At 31.7% G+C, this 23,898-nt stretch overlaps 1 protein-coding gene across 2 annotated transcripts in view; it reads left to right on the plus strand.

Moving 5' to 3' along the window:
- Nucleotides 1-23,898, plus strand: part of Antp (homeotic protein antennapedia) — a 131,647-nt gene that overhangs the window by 24,322 nt on the left and 83,427 nt on the right. For both annotated transcript variants that reach the window (XM_070634962.1, XM_070634966.1), the window contains exon 3: nt 14,698-14,741. The gene's annotated coding sequence lies outside the window, so the exon portion shown is untranslated. The remainder of the gene's footprint in view (nt 1-14,697; nt 14,742-23,898) is intronic.

The raw sequence follows: 23,898 nt of genomic DNA on the forward strand, positions 1-23,898 counted from the left end.
TGGAGAAAATGGAGAAAAATTCACAAATTGGGTGTTAAAGATATTCATATATCACCCATTCATTTCCACATTTATCTCTTTTTTTGTGTTGATGGCGATGAGTAAATGGCATTGTTGCCAAATTTTACATGACTATACCGTCATTCCTGCTATAATTATAATTATCTCAATTTTTGTTCATTTAATTGACAATTTTTTTGGTAATCCAATTAACTTTTTTCTGTTGCGTCATCAGCACAGACCTGACTTTTTATTCTGGTAAATTCTAGAATTTTAATCTATAAATCCCGTAAAGAGAGCTATCCGAAGTCATACCTTTTTTAGTGTGTGAGAGGTACAAAAATATCATAAATCAAAAAATATTTTTTTTTTTTTTCGAGAATAAATCTGTATGTATGGAACATTCAGCATTCAAAGCCATATTTACCGACATGTTCTTTTTTTTTTTTATTCGCATTTTATCTTCATTTTTTTTTTTTAAAAAAAGATTTTTTTATTTTCTAAGAAATGAGAGAAGGTTTTTGTTCTTATTTCATCTTTTTATCTGTGCCTTGTCTTGGATTTGTTAGGAATTGAAATGGTATGTTGGGTATTATGTCAGTAAAATTGATTTAGATTGGATCATGGGATGGTCAGGGATGTATGGGGATTGTAATATAGTATGGGAAGGTATGTGAAGGTATGGGAAGGTACAGGAAGCTATGATAAGCTATCTTGAGAACATCGATGCTTCGACTTGGTGACGGTTACATGCCTGAAGTCCACCAAGTGTTAGATCACTTCTAATTGCGCTTTCTGAGTATAATTCATGCTTATATTTTATGATATGCTTCATATTGAGCTTTAAGACAAGCTTAATAAAGTTATATCAATTTTAAAATGTCCCCTACCCTATTCCTGGCCAGGCTATGAGTCTTAACACTTACTTGTAGACAACTTGGTCTGTAGAATTGCAGCATCACAATAAAGCTAGATACAATGAAGTTTAATAAGCAACAAAGTGACAAAATATGCGAAATTAAGTAAATAACCAGCTCATAGCTCCTACTTCCCCCTGTACCCTCATCATTCCCCAATAATCCTATTACTATCCCCATCCCAACCCCCTTCTTATTCTTCTTCTACCCCTCCACACAATCTCCCTTTACCCAAATACAAGATTAAATATTACTGTCCGACTGACACCAAAAAGACCTTACATAACACACAAAATCCACAACAACAACAAAAAAAGTAAACTTCCATAAAATACAAATTAATTTTATCTTGAAAAATATGCGCTTATTTTATTTCGTTCATTTTCACTTCATTTCTCATTTTTTTGTTATTTCTTGTTTTTCGTGAAATCGATATCAACCGCGAAGAAATGTTATTTTGTTAAAGGTAGAAATAAGAATTCAACAACGTTTCTAAGTTTATCAAGATATTATAAGTTTGTATAGTTTTGGAGGTTTGTTTGTGATTTTTTGGTTGGGAATGTTAAGGGTTAGGGGGCTTGTATACTTAATCTTCGGCTTGAAGATTGTTGAATTATGTGACAGAGTAAGCATAAGTGAATACATTGGATAGGGTTGAGGTAGATTCAATGTAGAACTGGCACTAAGACGTCACAATCCTAATTTTAAGTCACTTTATCAGTCTTTTCGACGTTCTTTAGTGTTTAAAGAGGTTCAACAGGCTCTGACATGTATGGTGCTTCTCCGTGTCTTAAAAAAGACAACCTTGGGTCAATAACATATGCGTCAAGCTAGTGTGTTGCTAGAACAACCCCGATCACTAGTCTTTATTACCTCATAGACACTTTAGATGCATAAAACTAGCTCTAAGTTAATGTGGCACTTGACTAGCCCCAATAGAGTCCAAATTTAGAGCCATACATTCCCTTACTCACTTACTTCGCTTGCCATATCGATCAATTGTGATCCATGTCCTTCCTTAGTTTGCCCATCCATTCCCATTTCTTCAGATAAATTACATCATCAGCACTATGTGTCTCACAGTAGTGAACAAGAAGTAGAGTTACTAATAAACCTACAGAGCCCCACTAACTAGTAACATCTTAAATTCCGAGACCGTTTCGAACAGGAAAGATTATAGATTTTTATTTTTAAAAAGAAATTCATCATCGGTCAATTATGAATAAAATAGGTAGCTTAAGAAAACGTTATTTCGACAAAACTGTATTAATTAATTTTTGTGTGTGAGTCAGAGAATTGGAACTGATGATTTTTGGACGCTGTGTTGCTTTAGAGATTTTGTCTAAAATTGTCTAAATTTTAAAACCAAAAAAATTGTCATTTCCTTTACTAGATCATGAATATAGCTCTAATTAGAATAGTTTAGTCAAGACGCCACAACATCCTCATCCGACATCCTCAAAAACACACATCCAAACTTATCTCATTTCCCAACAAATCTCAATCACAGAACAAGATAAACACATGCACACGAGTGCCTGAAAAACTTCAAATCAAAATGAATCTTGTCAAATAAAGTGAAATTTATTTTAGGGAAAGGCAAGAAAAAGGGGTTGTTGACCTTAAACAGAACTAGCATCAGCCATGACAATACTTGATGTAGCAACTGTTTTTCCTTCTATTTTTAGTAAACATTTTTTTTTCTTATGCCAGAACAAGAAGAATGTTGTTTTCCTCAACATACTTTTGCCTCGACATAGCTCTACATACTTTTGTTGGAGTAATAGACAAGAATGATAGTAGAGTGGAAATTAGTTTGTAGAGGAATTGGAAAGGAAAATATGTTGTTTTGTGATTTGGATTGTTGGGAAGGTTCTTGGGGTGTGATTTGGGATGAGAATGTACTCGGGGTGGGTTTAGGAAGAGTAGGCATGGATAATTGATTTTTGAGGGGGAAATTGAGGGATTTTATAGTACTTGTGGGAGCTTATGAGTGATTTGGCGATCACAAAAGAAATAAGTGATGATTAGTGATTTAGAAGCAATTTAAAGCGTATCTGGAGTTATAATAGGGAATTGAGAATGATTGGAGGTCCTTTGAGGTTATTAGAGCTGTGTTAAAGTTATTAGAGAAGATGTTAACGTATTGAAAGGTTATAAGAGCTGTTTTTAAGTTACTGTATGTGATATAAATATAATAGGCTCTGTATGGAGGCTCTGAAAGATATTAGGGCTGTTTTTAAGCTACTGTGGATGATATGAACGCATGAAAAGCTCTGAAAGGTTATTACAGTTGTTCTGAAGTTACTGAAGTAAAATATGAGCCTTTTTAAGGCACAGTAAGGTTAATAGAGCTGTTTCGAACTTATCAAAAATGAAACGAACTTACTATAGAGGCTGCTAGGTTATCAAATGTGCTATGAAGCTTTTGAACTCACTTCAAGGTTCTTGAAGTCACTTTAAGGCAGTTAAATTCATTTTAAGACTGTTAAAGTAACTTTAAGGCTGCTTAAGTCGCTTTAAGGCTGTTAAAGTCACTTTAAGATTGGTATAGTCGCTTTAAAGCAGTTAAAGTCGATTTAATGCCTTTTGAGATGCTATGATTGGTTCAACAGGTCTAAAATGCTTGTAGATCATCTCTAGATTAACTTAAATTATTAAATTTGACTGAGCAAGCACAATAATGAACATTATGTCATAAAACTGCCAATTTAGAAATACTCTGATCAATTTACATCTGATTTCCACTCATAAATGACTGAAATTGTACTAAACTTTATAGAAACCCTTGAGGCCCCTTAAAAGTCTCCTAAAATCTACCATTATTCTTCTAAACCCCCTCAAAATCTCTTATGAGTCCCCCTCATCTTTCCTCAAATCTCCTATCTCAAATTCCCAAGATTCATCATCCAAACAGCACAAAACAGACCTTAAAAAAACTCTAAAAATGTCTAAAAATGAAGAAATCTAAAAGAATTCTTTTTCTTAGCACATTGCGTGACTTTAATTTAAAGACATACAACAACATCAACATAAAATCGGGGAGTAAAAAGCAGAAAAAAAGAGAGAAATGAAGAAGAGTTAAAAACAAAAAGAAAAAATTAAGCAAAAAAATTAAGAGCACGCAAATATCAAAATAAAGACACAAGGCAGCACAAAGAAGGAAAAAAAAAGACAAAAAAAAATCGAGAGTGAGAAAGTGAGATGGGGAATATAAAGAAGGCAAAAGGATTGCCTTTAATTAATGCAGTGAAAAGATATTTCAAGTTAATGCCGCGCGTAAATGCGACGACAAAAAAAAAATTTTTTTTTAATTTTTTTAATTTACACGTAATGTTATGGCTTTACATGATTATAGCTTTTAAAACATTATTTTAATTATTTTTTTTTTCATTCGCTCTTCCCTTTCGTTTGTCCCCCTTTTATTTGCTCAGTGCTGGTTGTGTGTGTTGACTTCTTCTTCTTGACTGGTTGGAAGGAATTTTTACTGAATTTAAATAGGTTGTGTCAGGTTTAAGTGTAATTGAATCAGGTTGAGGATTGTAGAGTTCATGTCCTTATATAGAGAATTATTCTGAAATTTTTGAAGGTTCAAAAGAAACGATCTTGAGTCAATAAATTGACTTGGAATCGATGATAATAAGCACTTATCGTGTTCGAGCGTTGTCAGACTCGGGCGGCACTATACTGTCATTTTGGCTGAATGACAGAATTTATAACTGATCATAATTTTTGAATTTAAATTTTGAACCCTCCACACAGCGGCGGTTCAATGAGATCAGCCATCACAGAGCGATCAGGGCAACTTATCCCCATCTTAATGTTAATAAGTGACCTAGTCTGTTGAGTTGTTAGAAATTATGAAGATTAGTCGATTAAATTTGCTTGTTAAATGGAATCATGCTTCGATGTGGAGCTTAGGCTACTCCAAAAGCTAGAATTTCAAAAATAAAAGCTCAAAATTGATTCAAAAAATGACACAGTTCTCCCAAAGCTTCTTTGGATTCAAACACAAATCAGACAGAACCAATGCTTTGAGTTCAGATCTTTTAAACAATTTATCCATTAAATCATGCCAATTTACTTACTTTATTGATCATGAAGATCAATTATAAGCCATGAACTCCCTTAGATAACACTTTATGTGGACTCTATCGCTGATTTTCTTACTTACTTGCATTGCTGAACCTACAGATCAATAGCGATACTTAGAATCCATCAAATGGCTCTTAAAGCTGACTTCCGTCTGCCAATTACCAATACCAAGTTCAATACTGTCTATATTGCCCTCTTCATCTAACTACTATCTTCAAATCATCAATTACTACTTAAATCCATCCAAAACATCATTCCAAAATCCATCCAATTCTCCAACAACAACAAAACCATCCCAATTACAGGTGCATCCCAAAAACTCCAACAAACCAAAAAAAAATTATCAACATTTCTCATGCTCAAAAGCTTGAAAATTCATTTGAATATCAAATTAACCATCAAAAAATCCAATAAAATTGCATTAAAATATGTGTGAGAAGCAAGTCATGGACAAAAAAAAAACAGAATCGACACAGAGTGGAGATATTGTATAGTAAAAACAGCCAAAACAAACCGTAAAAATGTCAATGACGATATTTTATTATCATCATCAATGAGGCGCTTACGCTTTATGTATTTGGTGCTTCTTTTTTTTTGTGTGTATTTTAAAAAAAATTGTATGGCTTCATTTATTGATTTTTTTTTTTATTTCATTTTCACTCTTTTATTGAAAACCGCGTCGGTTATTTGATATTCTAGTAAGGTCTACTTGTAGACTGTCTCTAGCAAATTGTTCTCCGTGGTGAATTTACGACTGTAAATTATTTGAGAATTTATAAGTAAGTGGCTGGATATGCAAATTTTTAAATAGGTTATTGGAATTTTTTTCTTTTGTTAATCGACAGCCACTTATGACTTATAAATTTTTTGAAATAGCTTGTTGTATACGCGGGAGGGCTTGTTAGGCATTTTGTTCAGATTTTTCATAATTGTTTTATTTGTTTTATGTGACACGAGTTGGAATTTTTTTATTATTTTTGTGTGTTTTGAATTGAAGTTTTGGAGTCATGTGTGGGGGTAATTGGGAGATTTTGATGGAGATTAAGTAGAAATTTGGAGGAAATTGAGATGAATTTAGCAGTAGCTTTGGAGTTAGTATCATTTATTCGAATATAGACTAAGAATTTTCTTATAATGGCAATAAAATGCTCAGCTAGTTCAATATAATTTTCAGCTAGTGCAATAGAATGTCCAACTGGTGCAAACAGCACTCCCTTCACTACTATTAATCACCATCTTTTAGACCTATAAAGCTAATTTTTCATGAAATATCACCTAATTTATGACCATTTTTTATTAGAGGTTTATTACTATTATTGCATGATGACCCAATACATCAATTATGAACAATGTCCTCACTTAGAAGTCATTTTAAGCAAGTTTCTTCGCGGGGTGTCACTTAGGTCACATGATGACCTAACACATCAACAATGAACAATGTACTATCTTACAAGTCATTTTAAGCAGGCTTTTTTACTGGCTGTCCCTTAGTAGAGTCAACTCTACTCGATTTCGAGCTCTAGTAATTCCCCAATAATTCAAAATTCGACAATACCAACCAAAAACTAGTCTACCTTATCCAATTTTTGAATCTGACACTTGAGTAACTTGCAATCAATTGTTGAGTTTATAACTAGACGTACTATTGACTAATCATGTCCTGTTTCACTCGGTAAAAGCAGGAGAAAGTACTTACTTTTTTCTTCCTCAGCTATGTCGCACAGGGGCCCATTGCCGCGTTTAAAGCACGTCTATTACTATGTGGAGCTTAGGTTACAACAAAAGGCTAAAGCTGTCTGTAGACAGCTCTATCTTTCGATAACTTCTGACAATTTGGGATGTTGAGAACTCAAGCGTCCTTAAGCATGTCCACTCATTTAAATATGCATCTGATGCCAATTTGGTGCTAGTTTCACACTAATTTCAACTTAATACAATTCTGACGTCAGCCTCTGTACCAGCCTTTTGCCATATTTTGCTTAATGTTCCTCACTTTCGTCTTCCAGGAATCTCACCCAAAAACGTGATGTTTCCAAACCTCCAATCCACTAAAGCACATCCTGTTAATAATTACTTAATCCCAATCTTCATCCACCTAATCATATCTCTTCAAATCCTCATAAAGCATTCAATCTTTACACCATCAATTACCAATCAAAATGCACCAGATAAATGTTCATCCACACAAACACCAAATGCTGCCTCAATGCCTCATTTACATGCACATCCAAATGCACATTCTCCCGCTAATAAATTGAATAATTGATCATTTAACGTAATTCATAATCAGTTATCGTAAATTATAATTCAATTATGATAGCTACTTATTTAGCCACTAAAATTACAGACTCGAGAATCTATAATTTTAGTATTAAGCATTGCCAAAACTGCATTTGGATAATTCGAGGCATTTTTAGCATCGAAGACACGTTTTTGAGTCAAACATGTGCAAACTCATATTCTGTTAACCTTGCAAAAAATCTACAGAGGATTTTTTGGGTACGAGCTGACCAGCGATGTAAGAAGGTGCATTGGGCTACATTTTAAAATGCACAATAAACAGAAATTGAAAAAATTGCTTTAAAAATTGATGAAGAAGCGAATGTAAATTGCATGTAGGCGCTTAGCAATGCTGAATGGACATGAAATTAAATTATTATTTTAATCGCTTTCTCACCTGAATGCACATTTTTTTTATTTATTCCATCTCCATCGAGTGCCACGAATATTAATTTAACAAAAAAATATTGTTTGATTTAGCGCCAAATCGTTTTAAAATTGCAGTTATGTTAATGTTAATGCTCGCTTTATTATGGGTCTTTTTTTTTATTTTTTGTCTCGTCTTTTTTGTGCCAATATTTATCCATCTCCTTAGTCATTCATTCGTATATGTGTATAGCTGCTTACCTTAATCAAAAATTCTGAACGCACGATCTAATCTCAATTCAATCGATTGTTATTTTATATTATATTATATACACATTTTTTTCTGGTTTTCCCAGTTTCTCTTTACATTTTTTATTAGCTGGTATTTTGTGATTATGCGAGAGGTTGATGAAGTCATTATGACTGGTTTGGGGTAGATGTGATGAATATTAAGATTGTTTTTGGTTTGTTAATTGACATAAATTTGCTTTTATTTGAATTTTTAATAAATTTGCTAATTTCTAATAGGAATTAAGGAAATATTGTAATTATTCAAACTTGGGAGTTCGTTAGACCAAAGTTACTTAACTAGCATTTATCAAGTAAAGGAATCGATTAACCGATGACCCGAAAGACACACGGAAATAAAAGTCAGAAAGTAGTTTCTTCAGGCCACCGTGACTCTAGTGTAAGACTTGACACAAACTAGAGTGACTTTAGAGTGTGATCTGATTTTCCCATGTCTCAAGACACAAGAATCTAGATTCTTACTCGGTAAAATCCGATCACACTCTTAAGTCACACTGGCTTCGAGTCTAGCCTTACACTAGAATCTTGTTGGTACTGAGAAACTAATTTTTGACTTTTTCTGAACGTCTGGCTGTCTGGTTGCATATGATAGACTCAATTGACTATTAGAATGGCAGTATTATCTTCTCAAAGTAGGGGAACACCCAATCTCGCTAAGAATCTTGTTGATTACCAGTTCAATTCAATGTCTAACTCTAGCACAGTCTCTATATGACTCATCAAATGCTAAACTCCTCAAAATTAAAAAAAAATTTAAGCTTAATTAAGGTCAAAATACCAATTTACTACTCAATTCCTCTCACTAACAGCCAAAATGCATGCCTTCATGGTGCAGAAATATCACAACAATTCCAAAAAGCGGTATCCTTGCCTGTTGGGATCTAACTTACCTGTTAAGGTCTAATTTCCTTATTTAACAAAATTACACTCTTATTAACCAATTCCCAAACCTCTCAACATCCCATAAAAATGCGCTCCAGTCCCCAATAACCTCCAATAACTCCTAACATTCCAACTCATTCCTTCTACCTTAAAAAAGTTGTTTTACGCAAGGTCCCGAAAAAAAAGAAAATATAAAACATCATACATACGTATATATAGTGAATATTAAAAGACGACACACAAGAGACAAGTTGAATTGCATGTAAGACAGAAAAGGTAGTAATTTACATGCAATTGATTTGCGAATCAAACATTATATTGCAAATATGACCATAAATCTTCCTCATATTGTCAACTGCATTTTTCGTTGCATCTTTTTTTTTGCTTTACGATATAAAATAAGTAGTGCCAAAAAGCATTAGGCATACAAACACTTTTTTTTTATTGCACAAAAGTGGAATTTTCTATTTTTTATGCATTATTACCGTAATTTCATGGATGATGCATATGAATATATTAAACAGGCACTTGTCGTTGATTGTTTTGTATAAAAAATTGAAATTGTTCCTTTATGAATTATAGCAGTAATGGGCAACTTTTTATTTGTCGCGGAACACCTTGATTGTAAGACTCCAAACCGCAATCAGCATGTTAGTGTCCCGCAACACACAAGTTGCCCACAACTGAAGCTTTGGGGATTATTTGTGTCAATAGATTTAATGGCTTAAATTGTGATTTTTTTGTGATAAGAAAATCATCAAAGGTATTGAATTGGAATTGATATTTAAGGGTAATTGTGGATGATGTGGTGGAAATGGCTGTGATTTGTGGTTTTTATGGGTTGTTGGAAGCTCTAGCTGATTATAGTAATGGGATTTAATGAGGATTCTTGAAACTAGGGATTATAGTCGCTTTGTGATGATATTAGTCCAGTTGTGGGCAACCTGTGTACTGCGGGACACTATTATGTTGCCCAAAAATGCCATAAATCGATTGTCATGTCCAGCTTCAGTCGAGGCTAACCACCAAGGTTGCCCACCACAGCTCTAGTCGATTCTAATCAATTCTAAACCAAGCCAGGCCTACCCATCACATCTCTAACCTAAAATCATCTACTCCACATATTAAGACATCCCCAACAAACCAGCTCCCATACTGTCATCCATCGCATCCCATAAAAAAATCCATTGCATCTTAATAACTTAACACAAAATGACATTAAACATAAGACACACTCGCCTAGCATCTACAGCATGTATCATGTTAAAGTTATTAATACATTTCATTTCAATATAATATTCCCATTCTCAATCGTACACGATCCGGCTTCGTAAAGGAAGGAACTTAATTCCAAAATGACTTAAATTGATACAATAAAAACGACATGAATCGTGTGTAATTCTATTAGTTTATATAAAGCAACTATCTTTATTGTAAAAGAGAACCTTATACATGAAAAAGTAATGCGTATATCGAGGCTGATCATTCAATACCGTCTTCGTGCAACAATGTATGAATATGTGTCTTTGGCATTTTTTGTGCCGCTGATTTAGTTTCAAGTGAATGTATATAGAGTATGGAATTTAACACGGGATTTATTAAATTATATTGTGAGGTAGTTATGTCCTTGAGGGGAACTGACTATTTTATGGGATTCAGAGGTTGAAGTGGACTCAAGTGGTGTATGGAGTCGAGTCGACTTGAGTCGCCTTGAGTCGACTTTTCCATTGGGATTTTGAAAGGATTTATTGGGATTTATTGGGAATTTGGTGGGTTTTGGGAGATTAAGGAGGTGCAGATGTGGAGATTAGGGATTGCTGGGTCAGGTGGGGCTAGAATAAGTTCAAGAAGTTCTTTATAAGTTTGGAATTTAACCTCAAATTGGTTTTAATTGACTTTTTCTATTGTTATACAAACTGTTGGTTTGTTAAGCAATATAATGTCATATACACATCAAAATGTGAAGACAGTACAGCTGAAATTGAATTGTTTCTGTGCTTCATGACTTGTTTTTGAATTTTTTAACAAAAAAATGCTTAAATTTGGCATTTTGTTACTTATATCCATGAAAAATAAGTGAAATTTACTAAAAACTATTACAAAAATTGTTATCAGAGGTTCAAATCCTTAAATTAAAAACACATGTGTGTTTATTTCATTGGCTAAAAATAGCTCTTGCTTTTTTTTGATATTTTTCGACATTCTAACCTTAAAATTCTGACAAAATTCCCTCCTTATTTTTTCAAAATCCAAACTCTTAGTCCACCAACAGAACTGGTTGTTCCCGCAAGATCCCTCACATCCCTATATGTACATATTATTTTTTTCTGTATTCTTGTTTGCTTCAGCCACATCTAACAATGCTGTCTATATATAGTTAAACATAATGCAATGTTATGTTTTTTATCTTGTTCTTAAAAGTGTTCACAATAAATTGGTAAAATACCAAAAAAAAATTGAGAATTATTCACAAATGTGTGGTTAATCCAAAATAAGAAGAGCACCAACCATTTTTTTCGATTTTTTTCTTTTTCATCTTCCATTCCGGCTATATTGCCTTATTTTTTTATGAGATAACAAAATTGTATAATAAAATAAAGGTGAAAACGACTGTTCACACTTCATATATTTAATGTAACTTTAATTGATCTGAATTTTATATATTGTAATAGAACTGAATATATATAAAATATATATATATTCATTGTTTTTGAGTTCGGTGCCTTCCTTCTGGATGCTGTGGTTGTTATTCATAGCAATTTTTGGTATTCAAAATCAATAAAGATGTTTATCAATTTCCTAGTATCATATAAAGTTACGCTATTGTTTGCTCTTTATGCTTAATAATAATAACAACTGGTAGATATATGTGATGATGTGTCGGGTGATGTTGGGGTTAAGAAGCATTTTTAAGGAGTTGTTTAGAATTAATTACTTACTTACTTAATTCGCTGGCTGTAGAGATCAAGATCAAGATCAGAACAAGTTCAAAGATTGTGGAACTGATCAAAAGTTGTATTTTGAGTTCGAAATCCTTACACATGATATTGAGTTGTTAGAAAACGACATTTCGTCTAGTTTGTCGTAAAGCCTCTCTGGCCGACTGGTTAGTTATCTGGTTAATCACTCCTAAATCCATCTGTGTATGCTGTTATGAGTTTGAATCTCATCAAAATATTGCTGCCATAATTGTAAGGTTATTGATGATATTTGCGCTTTATATTGCAAATCTACAAGCATTAAAGTACTCAGGTTCGAATCTTATTGATAAAATTGGCCATCTTGGTCATAACTTGTAGTTCCCGAGGTCATTTTGGGACACAACCTCAACTATATAGCCAGTTAAGATGCAAAATACTCGATAGAGTAACTCGAAGTCGAGTCGTGCGTGTCAAGTCGACTAAAAGTAGACTTACTTTGAATCGGGTCGGGTCGAGTCGACTCAAGTCAACTTCAAGTATGTCGTCTTCAAGTTCAGTTCCAAAACATCTGTGGATTTTAACTGATTCTTTCTTCACCATTAATCCATAATCTGATTACTTACTTGACCCTCTATAAAGTCCTGAACCCTAATTAAGTCCTGATCCTCTATAAAGTCCTAATTCCCATCCAGTCCATTAAAGCCCAAAACGACTCACAATCCCTCCATCGATTCCCATATTCTAACACCTTCAAAAATCCAGCTAACAAAAAAAAAAAAAAAAATTGTCGGCAAATCTACTAAGAAATAATCTATATGAAGAGATGTGAGAAGAGTAGCGGCAGCGAATATTGTGCAATAATCAACATACAGAGAGTCATAAGAAGTATAAAAAATTATTAACCTGGCACATCCCAATAACAATGGACAAACATCGAAAAGAGATAAAAAAAAATCATTGTTAAAAAATATTTTTTAACTTTTTTTTTTTTGCTAAATAAAAAAGTGTTAACTAATAATCGACGTGTGATTATAATTCTTTACTGCCCTTCTATTGTTTATGTCTATTGTGTATATACCTTTCAAAAAAAGATGCATCATATTTTTCGTCAATTGAAAAAATTGAATGGATTTTAAGAGATATTGTATTGAATAAATATGAATATGAATATTGATGATGTTGGATGGAAGATAGTGGATTGAATGTTGATCGTGAGAATTTTTAAAAATGGGTATTTTAGTGCCGCTGATTTGTGGATATGATAAGGAATTAAATTGATGAAAGATTGGATTTTAGTGTGGAATTTATTGTGAAATTTTTGGATTTGAGTTATTATTGAATGTATTATTGTTATTTTGGTTGAATTCTAAGGTTAAGATTGAGTTTGGACTTTACTATTGTCAAGTTGACCTTAATGAGAATGAGGATTGCAAACCTTGATTAAATCTGTCAATTTGAGAACCAATTAACCAAATTTTGAGCAATTTAGTCAAAATTTGAGCAAATTTAGTCAAATTTTGAGCAAATTAGTTAAATTTTGAGCAAATTAATCAAATTTTGAGCAAATTAGTCAAATTTTGAGCAAATTAATCAAATTTTGAGCAAATTAGTCAAATTTTGAGCAAATTAGTCAAACTTTGAGCAAATTAGTCAAATTTTGAGCAAATTGGTCAAATTTTGAGCAAATTAGTCAAATTTTGAATGAATTTTTAATGAAAATTTTGTCAAAAATCTTCAAATTTATTGAAGTTTGAGCTCTGAAATCTCAATTGACTCTAATCGAAACTTCAATTAGAACTTAATTGTCAATTGAGAGCTCCTTCTTCCGTCGGCTTTATCATTTGATCCAAAATCTCAATTTTAAATGATTTATAAATTGTCAATTAAACAAATTCATGAAATATTCCCAAAATTCATCCAAAATTCCCCCAATAAACCCCCAAATTCCCTCAAACCTCTACCTCATCATTCCATATTCCCTCAAAAATCATCTCAACTTCTCCTCTACCTTCTCTCTCTCAATTTTCCTCTCTATTTTGTCTATTTGCTACTCTCTCTCCCACTCAAAAACTCATAGTTATCTAAAATCTACGAAGTACAATGTGTCTTGGATATAGCAATAGCTTTGTCTATCATTTCATAGATGACGCTATGGGATATGAAATTAAAAATATATTTTATTTATTTTATCGTACATGTATATTGTGAAAAATGGGAATAAAATTATGTTGAAATTTTATTCAACATCTGCACATGTGAGACTCTGTGTTATGGCTGTATGGATGAATGATCGAATGAGGAGATATGATGATGATGATTATAGAGCTTGTTGTTGTTGTTGTTGGGTTTTTAATTGTTGAATGAATTGTTTTAAATTGAAATATTGAGATTTTGTTAATTCTGATGCGATATTTAAAATTTTTCAAACTTAATTTTGAATTTTTAGAAATTGGAATTTAAGAATTGAAAATTTTTAATTTGAATTTTAATAAATTGAATAAAATTCAAAATTAAAATCAATTAATTTTGTAAAACTTCAAATTTAAATTCAAATGAAATTTAAAAAATTCTAATTTGCAATCAAATTAAAATTCAATTAAATTAATTTAAGAAAATTAAAATTTAAATTCAAATTTAATTTAACAAAATTAAAATTTAAATTCAATTAAATTTAACAAAACTTGAATTCAAATTTAATAATTCAAATTAAATTTTTAAAAACTTAAATTTTAATTTGTGAAAATCTAAGTTTTAATTTTTAAAATTCAAATATTAATTTAATAAAATTCAAATTTCAATTTTGAAAATTCAAACTTTAATTTAAATTAATTGAAAAATTTTTCAAAATTTTATTATTTTATAAATTTTAAAAATTTTAAATTAATTAAATTTCCTAATAACAAATATTCATTTTTGTATCATTTCAGACTATTACTATGGATGAAACTTACATTTAGGATTTGCTTTTAAGGTAAGTTTTTGTATTTGAATATTTAATTAATAATACTTGATATTAGGGGCTCTAAGCAATAATATAGCTGATTAATTCAAATATTGAATTAAAAAAATTAAGATAAAATTCTAAAAAAATATCAAAAAAAAATCTGATGAAATTTCTCAAAATAAAAATAAAAATAATCAACCGAAATTTTTCAAATCCTTCCTACAATTTCCCAAAAAAATCTAGTACAGAATTTTTCTCATTTCCACAAAACCGGAAAATTCTCAAATAACATTTTCACTCTCTTTTTCCTCAAATTTTCCATCTCCCAAGACATTTTCTTCTTTCCTTTCATTCAACAATCTACGTACAAAAATAAGAAATTCCTTTCACTTCCAATAAGAGTATGAAAAGAAGATGTACGTGCAACATATACAGTCTTACGGCATGAACAAAAAAATTGTTAGACAAAAAAAAAAAAATAGGGGAAAAATATGAGGAACGGCCATTATTCATTTTTAGGGAGAGAGTGAGAGAGATCATACTGCATTTCATGGTGGATGTTTTGGTACTTTTTGAGGATGTTGTATGAAGCATAGATGAATATTGAATATTTTGAGATATGTAGAGTGAAATTTAATTTATTGAATAATTTTTTTTGGATGATGATTTTTGGGGAATTTTAAGTTCTGGCATCCTTGAGAGGATTTTCGTCAGAATTTTAAGTGATTTTGTATGGAATTGTTGGAGGATGTGTGCGACATATGGATAATAATTGTGAAATTTTTAAAGAATTTTTATTGCTTTTGTGCATTTTTGTTGCGTAAATTTGCCTTGAAGTTTCCGACGGGTGGTAATAATATTTTTTAAAAAATTGTAAAATTTTAAGAAAAAGAATTTATAAATTTTTTAAAATGTTTAATATAAGTAAGATTTAAAAAATTTTAAAACTTATTTCTATATTTTTTTGAATTTTTAAATCTAAAATTTTTAATATGAAATTTAATATCTTTATAATTTATTAAACAATTTTTGAATTTTTGTAGATAATTTAAAGTTAGTTATAAAATTTAAAAATTCCAAATTTATAATAAAATTTAAATTTTTAAAATTTATTGAAAAATGTTTGCAATTTATATTTTGAAATACATTTTTGAAAATTCTATAATTCTCTAAGAAAGTTCAAAAATAACTAATGCTAAATTATAATTTTGAATTATTTATCAAAAACTTAAACAAGTTAGATTTAACAATTCAATAAAATATAAGAAAGTTTTTAAATTTGACTTTTAAAGTTTTTATTTAAAATGTTTAAAAATGATATTGAAATTGAATTTTTGAAATATTTCATAAAAGTCTTAAATTTTATTTTAAAATTTCTGAAATTTGTTAAAAAATTTTTCAAAATTTGTTTTAAATTTATCAAAATTTGTTCTAAAATTTTTAAAACTACTTGGAGAATTTTTAAAGTTTATTGTTTTAAATTTTAAAATTAGATTTTTAATATTTTTAAATTTTTATTATTAAACCTAGAATTTTCAAAAAATAAATATTTCACCATTTTTAAATTGTTCTCATTTTTTTGCAAATATTTGTTCTCATTTTTTATTCAAAATTTTATTAAAAATGTTCAAATTTGAATAAAAACTCTACATTTGGATTAAAATCTTCAATTTTTGGTTAAAAGTCTTCAAATTTAAATTAAAAATGATCAAATTTGGATGAAACTTCAATGAAATTTGGTAAATCCACTCCTAAAGCCAGCATTCTAACATAACCTAACCCAACAGTCTACCCTTAACTTAATATAGCTCAATATAACTTAATACAGCTCAATAAAACCTAACATAACACTAAAAACAATAAAAAGACCATAAAAATCACTCATAAAACCATGCAAAAAATCCATATCCAACTTCCTCAACATCCTCAAAAAGCCATAAAAGATTCCATCACATAAAATATGAAAATTTTTTCCCAATAATCGGATCAAAAAAAAAATCTGTTACTCAATTGCAGACATAACAATAATAAAAAAGCAATAAAAATTTTATGCGCTACTTGTATGAATGAATCTTTGTAGGAAGACGCAGCAAGTGGAGAAGGAGAAAGAGAGAAAATAAAGACTTTTTTTTATTGCTATTAAATATGTACCGTGAAACACTTAAATAATATTACAAGTCTGGCACATTTTATTTTCATTACATTTCTGTAGGTCAGTGCCTGTTTTTTTAACCGAAAAAAAAGTAAAAATGTGAAAAATAAAATTTATGAGCACTGATGATGCGAACCCATTAATAATTTTTGAAAATGAAAGAGAAATTGTGAATGAAAAAAAAAAATGAGGAAAAAAGAAGAAAGTTCTTCAATTAATACATAAAAATGTCACACACATTCATAAAGGAGTAAGAAAGTCCTTGGGTTGTTGGACAAGAAGCGCATTTTTTGGAGTAAAAATTCATGAAAATTGGAAAAAAATTTTGAGGTTAGGTTGATCAAAATGAGAGGAAAATCAATAAAAATTGCAAAATGTGCATGCTGCAAGGAAGATTCGAACTCATGACTTGATCAGAAATTTTTGAATGAAATTTTATACTTCATAAGAAGAAGTTTCTCTTTTTTCAAGAACTTTTGTATGAAATCTTATGCTTCACAAGAAGAAGTTTCTCTATTTTCAAAGACTTTTGTATGAAATCTTATACTTCACAAGAAGAAGTTTCTCTATTTTCAAAGACTTTTGTATGAAATTTTATACTTCACAAGAATTAGTTTCAAATTTTAGACAGTCAGTATATTGTCTGTTTATTGTTGTTAAGCCAAGTAATCAATTTTCTCAATTTTTAAGAATCAAGGAACTGGCATTAATGCCGTTATTTTAACAGAAATGCAATTCAGATTGATTTGTTCTAATTGTTCCTGCATCAGTATATTCTGATAAAGACTACCGATTAGCCAGTCACACGGACAGTCAACCAATCTCTCAGACAGCCCGACCCTACCCAAAGCATCCTAAAACATTCCCCCATCTCCCCTCAAAAAAATGGCGCTCAATAATCCATATATACACAAAAAATAAATATATAATTTCTAAGGCGCTTGTAAATGAATACAAAAACCTACTCACACTTCTTTTCAATTGTCAGACATGTCGCATGACTTCTATTATTTTCTTATTTGACGGTGATTTATATCTTCTCCCCCGAAAATAATAAGAAGAGCTAAAAAGAAGAGCAGCAAAAATAGGAGGAAAAGAAAAAAAAAGCAAAAATAAAAAGCATCGAGGATGATTCTTCACTTATTGCACACACAAAATGTTTTGTACGTAAAACGGTTTGCTGTTAAACAACTTTTTAAGGGAAAAGAAAAAGAAATTTCTTTGTGAAATCCTTCTTGTTATTTCTTTTGGTGCTGCTTGTTTGTAAATTGATAAGTTTTTGGGTGAAAATTGATGGATCCAGTATATGGGATGGGACTATGGATTATGAGTTGGGATTTAATATAGGTTTGGACTGCTAGCAGAGCTCAAATTCGATTCGGATTTCGTATGGAAAAGTCGGACTCAAGTTGACTTTACTCCGTATAATCTTTGAGTTCCTGTATTGCGACATGCTATTTCGCCAAAACATGGAATGTGGTTGAGCACCCTATTTGCGTACGCCTTAGGCCACTGCCTATGCAGCATAATCTCACTAGGACACTAAAGTGCTTAAATAGGGGATTTGAACCGAACTCCGTTGATGAAGTTTATTCATTTTTTGCCTACATTTTAAGTAAACTTATTAGTAAATCTAATTCTTTATGTAGCTATAAGTTTGGTATGATACCGGATTTGATGAAATCAGGCTCCATGCCAGAGTCAAGTTCATTTGGGGACTCATTTTCTGCCTTTTCAGGGTCTTGTGGCTTCCGTGTGAGCAATCGGCTCTAGTTTAATGACTCAGTATTGTAAATAGGATTCAATTTCATTTGACAAGTTACGAACTCATGACCGCTGTGTCACTGTTGTAATTATTAGATACCACATCACTCAGCCATTCCTTCATCGACCTACTTTAGGTCATATTTGAGAATTTCACTTATTTATCTATTAAAGCAGTGTTTGGCAACCTGTGTGCCGTCAAACAGTTTTTGGCAATGACATGAATCGTCTGCCGGTGTGGTTTCAATCCTGGCATACGGGACCGTGTTCATATCGTGTGGTATGCTCCAAAAAGTAAGAAGGTTTTGCCTCACCGTATTAAAGCCTTAACTTCATCCAATTTCCCCAACAATTATATTTTATCACTAACTTCCTCAAACTAAAATTTTTCCCTTCATCGTTTTCCAATAAATGCGCAAAAAAAAAAAATACGATCCACTTCTTCATTTTTCCTCGCTTCCTCATACAGTAAACATATCATCATCATCTATTGCCACACAATAATGTTTAATAATAACAACACCAGCATTAAAAAAATAATACAAAGAATAAGAATACAAGGATGTAAAGAATTTTTTCAGTACCAGTAAGAGAGCAAGGAAGTGGAAGAGAGAAGAAAATCAGTAAATGTAACATGCAGTGATGGGTATCAGTTGGGGTGAGATGATGCTGTAGAAAGTAAGAATGACTCAAACGATGGAAGAAATAAAAACAATGAATAAATAATTGAAGTTATGCAATAATAGGAATAGATATACACAAAAGTATGAGCACCGCCACCACAAGTCTGGTGTGTGGATAGAATAAAAAAATTATCATATTTATTGAAAATAAACATTTTTGAGGATATACAAAAAAATAGACACCCAGTTAGAATCCGAGGGAGTTCAACTTTTCACGCACAGTAATCATCCTAGCTTCAGTTCCTCACTCTTTTTTTCTTTTGGCTCATTGTTGTTCCATAGATGAGATTTAGATCTGTTGGGGAAGTTTGTGATGTGCTCTGTTGTTGCTGTATCGTTATAGATATAGGAGAAAAAAGTTCATTGTATAAGATGTGCGTTGTCTTAATCAGATAACAATAGGAAGGGGTGGTGGAGGAAGCAGGAAGAGAAAGAGAAAGAGAATAAACGAGGCGATGTGATGATGATGGTTTGGATGGCTTGTTTAGGGGTTCTGGAGATGATTTGTATTGGAGGGGATTTGGGGGAATGGATTTGGTGGATAATCTGGGATTTTTATGGATTTTGGGACAATGGTGTAAATTTTGAACATTTTAAAGGATAATTTACGTTTTTATATAATTTCTTACTTTGTTGGCAATACAGATCAATTGTGGTCCATGACCTCCATTAGTATAGTAATATCATAAGGTAATTTGATGTCTTGATCCTTTAAAGAGCTCACACCTCATTATTGGATTATTAAAAAGCATACCAATAGTATCAGCAGTCAATCTTAGTCCAAAAGAGCATTTTAACTATAACTAGTCATTTGGTAATATTTTAGAAGCTGAGACACATAAACTAAGGTGTCTACCTCTTTTTTAAATGAGCTGAGTTTGACTTCTTACTCACTTACTTCGTTGGCCGTACCGATCAAATGGTATCCATTACCTCACATTGATGTCACCCAAACCTTGCTTTATGACTGACTTTAGATTGTCAATTCCCGATTCCAAATGCAAAACTGTCTCGTTCGACAGCTTCTTTCGATGAGTTCTTTGTCCAACTACGCAGTCTCTTGCCATCCACAAAGACAGACTTAGAAACTTTACTGAATGGCCTTCCACGGGTCTTCTAATATATCATGCCCAGTCCATTGGAGTCTGTTCAATGTCAGATACCCTCAAGATACCTTTAAGAGGTCTTTTGTCATTTGGTCTCAGGGTCACTTGAATGTTCATCTACAGTTATGCAGTTACTCAGTTATGTTCGAGAAAAAATCCAACAACCAGTTTATCAAGCCCCCTAAACTCTACAAAAAAATAACATAATCTATATACAATAACAGACTTAATAATATCTACCATCATACATATAAAAGAAAGAAAATAAAAAGGAAGTAAATCTCAATAATAATTAAAATGACATCATTTCAGAATCCCGCCCACACTTTCCAATTCGTAATGTAATATATACATGTCTTCTTCCTCATTCCACAAACTCTATATTCTTCATAAATACATACACATCCATAATAATACAACAAAACAGCCATAAATCATCAACCTGTGATATGATGGAAATGGGAAAGCTTTATTTATAATTTTCTTTTTAGCCCTAAAGGATTCAACGAAGAAAATAATGCGACGAGGATATAAAAAGGCAGATCCTTTACTAAGTTCCTTTTTTTTCTGCTCTCGGAAAAAAGTATTTTCCAGCTATGAAAAAAAATTATAGGAAATAAAAACTAAAAGTCTGGTAAAATGGTTATGCATTCATTGTAAATGGAGGGTATTATATTTATGACAAAATTATGATAATAATTCCAATTTTTAATGCTGGTCTATTCTTTACTATTACTTGATGATACTTCTATTGCTACAATTTTTTTGCTTCTTATTTTCATCTTGACTCATGTTTGATGATGAGGATGAAGGAAATATTTCGGAAATGGAATAAAAGCGGATTTGAAAGTTTTTTTTTTCTTTCTTCTTCTTTTGTTGGAGAGAAGTTTTTGGATGACTTTTATGATGGGGATTGGGGATTTAATAAGGGGTTTTTTTGGTTGATGATCAGGGGGTGGGGGACAGGGATTCTTAAGCTATGGTCCATGAAACACACCTGGGTTAAGCTTGGGGATTTAAAAGGGGTTTGATAATTAGGAAAAGCGACCAGTGCTTCTCAAGTTATGCTTCATGGAACACACCTGGGTTTAATAGGGCTTCATTTGCTAACTATACTGATTTTGGGGTCAATTTGGTTTCTTTCTCCTTTTTTTGTGCCACTTAGGACTGTTATGTCGTCAAATTTAACAAGTACGTCCAATTTTTTTGATTCTGATTCTCTAGAAATTGGAGAAATTTTCTTGTTAAGGATGATTTTGGCTCGGAAAATCACTCTTTTGCTGAGTGTCTCCTAGAAAGTATGATGCAGAGTTAAATTTGGAATAGTATTGGTTCCAATAATCGAAGAAGCTCAGTGACGGAATGGTTTAATACTACGATACCTAATTATTGTGATACCGACCAAGTGAAATCATATGTTCGAGACCCGGCAAGAAAAACCCTTACATCTGTCCTTTATTGAATCATACGCAGTGGAAACGCTGCTCACAGCCGCCCTTAGTACGTTAAAGACAATAAGCTGATAATTGCGTCATCAGAGGATTGGTTCTGACCTTACTATCAACAGTAGGTGTAGTGGTCTGGCGCATCCTCACTAGTTAAACAATCATTAGCCGTTAAACGCTCTAGCATAGCTCTGTATCACAATGATATGGATAGCTAAAGGCCTTTTTTTGGAGACTTTGCTTTATTCGGTGTCCATTTGGACTCCTTCTCGTTTTTTGTATCTCTCGGGTCAATTTTCAATTTCAAATCCCGCAAAAACTCCAAAAATCTTCAATATTTCAAACAAAAATCCTCAAAATATCTCTCCAAAAATCCAAAAAAAACCTATCCTATAAATGCTGACATTCACAAAACTAAACATCCATCCTCCAAACATTCACGCACATCCAAAATAAAAAACAGTCAGACGTAAAAAAAAGTCCCTCATCATCATCCAAAATACAAAATCAAAATGATGCGAGAGAGAGAATAAAAAATGTAATGGAAATGGATGTTCGTAGCAATAAACAATGATTTAATATCCAATGCGCAGGAACACAAGATTTTCAGCAATGGCATAAAGCATTTATTCCACTATTCACCATCTCGCAAATCATCTCAGTGTTGAAGATAAATTGTTGGAAGTAAAGTTTTTTTGGTGTATTAAGGATATACGATGATGAATATTTCCACGAAAAGAAGGAAAAGTCTTAGAACATTTCCTTTTCCCTGTGAGCATGCAAGAGAGCACTAAGCAATAAGTTTTGGTGAAATTCCTTCGTACTCAGCACAAGATATCGTTTCTCTTGTTATTTATGTTGTTGTCGGATGAGGAGCCAGTTGCATTACAACAATATATGAGCGAGCACGACTTAAAAACTGTTACGTTAATTTTTATTTCGACACAAAGACTATTTACACTTGAAATTAATTCAATTTTCCTTTATTGTGGAGCGAAAAAAATTCGGTGAAATTATTTTTGGATAGTCCAAAAACGTGAATTTAGTGACCCTTTTTTTTTAGTTTGTGTTTTGCTTCATTTTTCAGTTCCTTCGAGCGATCGCGAAATATTTTTTTTTTTTTTGTGGATTTTCTTCTTATTGCTCGCATTTCAATCTATTCCGCTGTCTTTGATTTATCGATTTTGTGTCACTCGTGTGCTTCGTTTTGAAATTTTTTCTGTTCTTTCCATTCTGTTGTGTAAAAAAAAAGTTGTGTTTCTTGGTGGGGTGGAACTGAACAAAAAAAAAATATATAAATATAATTTTGAGGGTGGAAAATATTTTTGTGCTGAGTGAAGTGAACACCCGGATGTGTTTGGGAGCTTCTAAAAAATTTGTGTGTGTCTTAAAGGAGGTTCGATAGAATGAATGCTGAGACAATCTGACTGTTTAAGACCTTAGGAATAGTTGAGAATTGTTGAAAATTGAGGATACTGCTTTAAGTGGTTCAATAGAGTCTTAAATCAGACAAAAAGCTGTCATATGTAGTGAATAACATTGATAAATACATAAAGAGCGTACATAAGCAAGTGACATATTCGAATAAGTGACAAACATTCAAATATTGAGCCCAAGATTCTCTCAGAAAACAGTAAGGATCCCAAAAAAGTTGATGACAACTAGTTTGACATAAAAGGCCTTCTTTTGAATTTTAAAGCTTCTTAAAAAGTGAATAATATTTGAAATCTATCGAATAAGTGACAATCTCAATTTAAAGACATAAATATAAGTCGCATATAGAAGGCATATAGAAGGCATCATCAAATGGTTTTAATAGCCTCTGTAAAGCTAGTAGCACCTCACATAAATTCAGAACATCTTCAAAAATTAATAATTAACCTGCTTTTGCTAAAAGCACTTAAAAAACGTTAGAAACATCTTTAATAAAGCTACAAACAATGCTTGAAATTTTAAAAGTGCTCAACAGTCGACTGAAGCTTCACGAACCTCAATGAAGAGTATAATTATCCAACAATCCAAAGCGCCAACTAA

Source organism: Chironomus tepperi, unplaced genomic scaffold (assembly GCF_022539635.2).
Source record: "Chironomus tepperi strain 1889 unplaced genomic scaffold, CSIRO-AGI_Ctep_v1 contig_85, whole genome shotgun sequence".
Lineage (NCBI taxonomy): Eukaryota > Metazoa > Arthropoda > Insecta > Diptera > Chironomidae > Chironomus > Chironomus tepperi.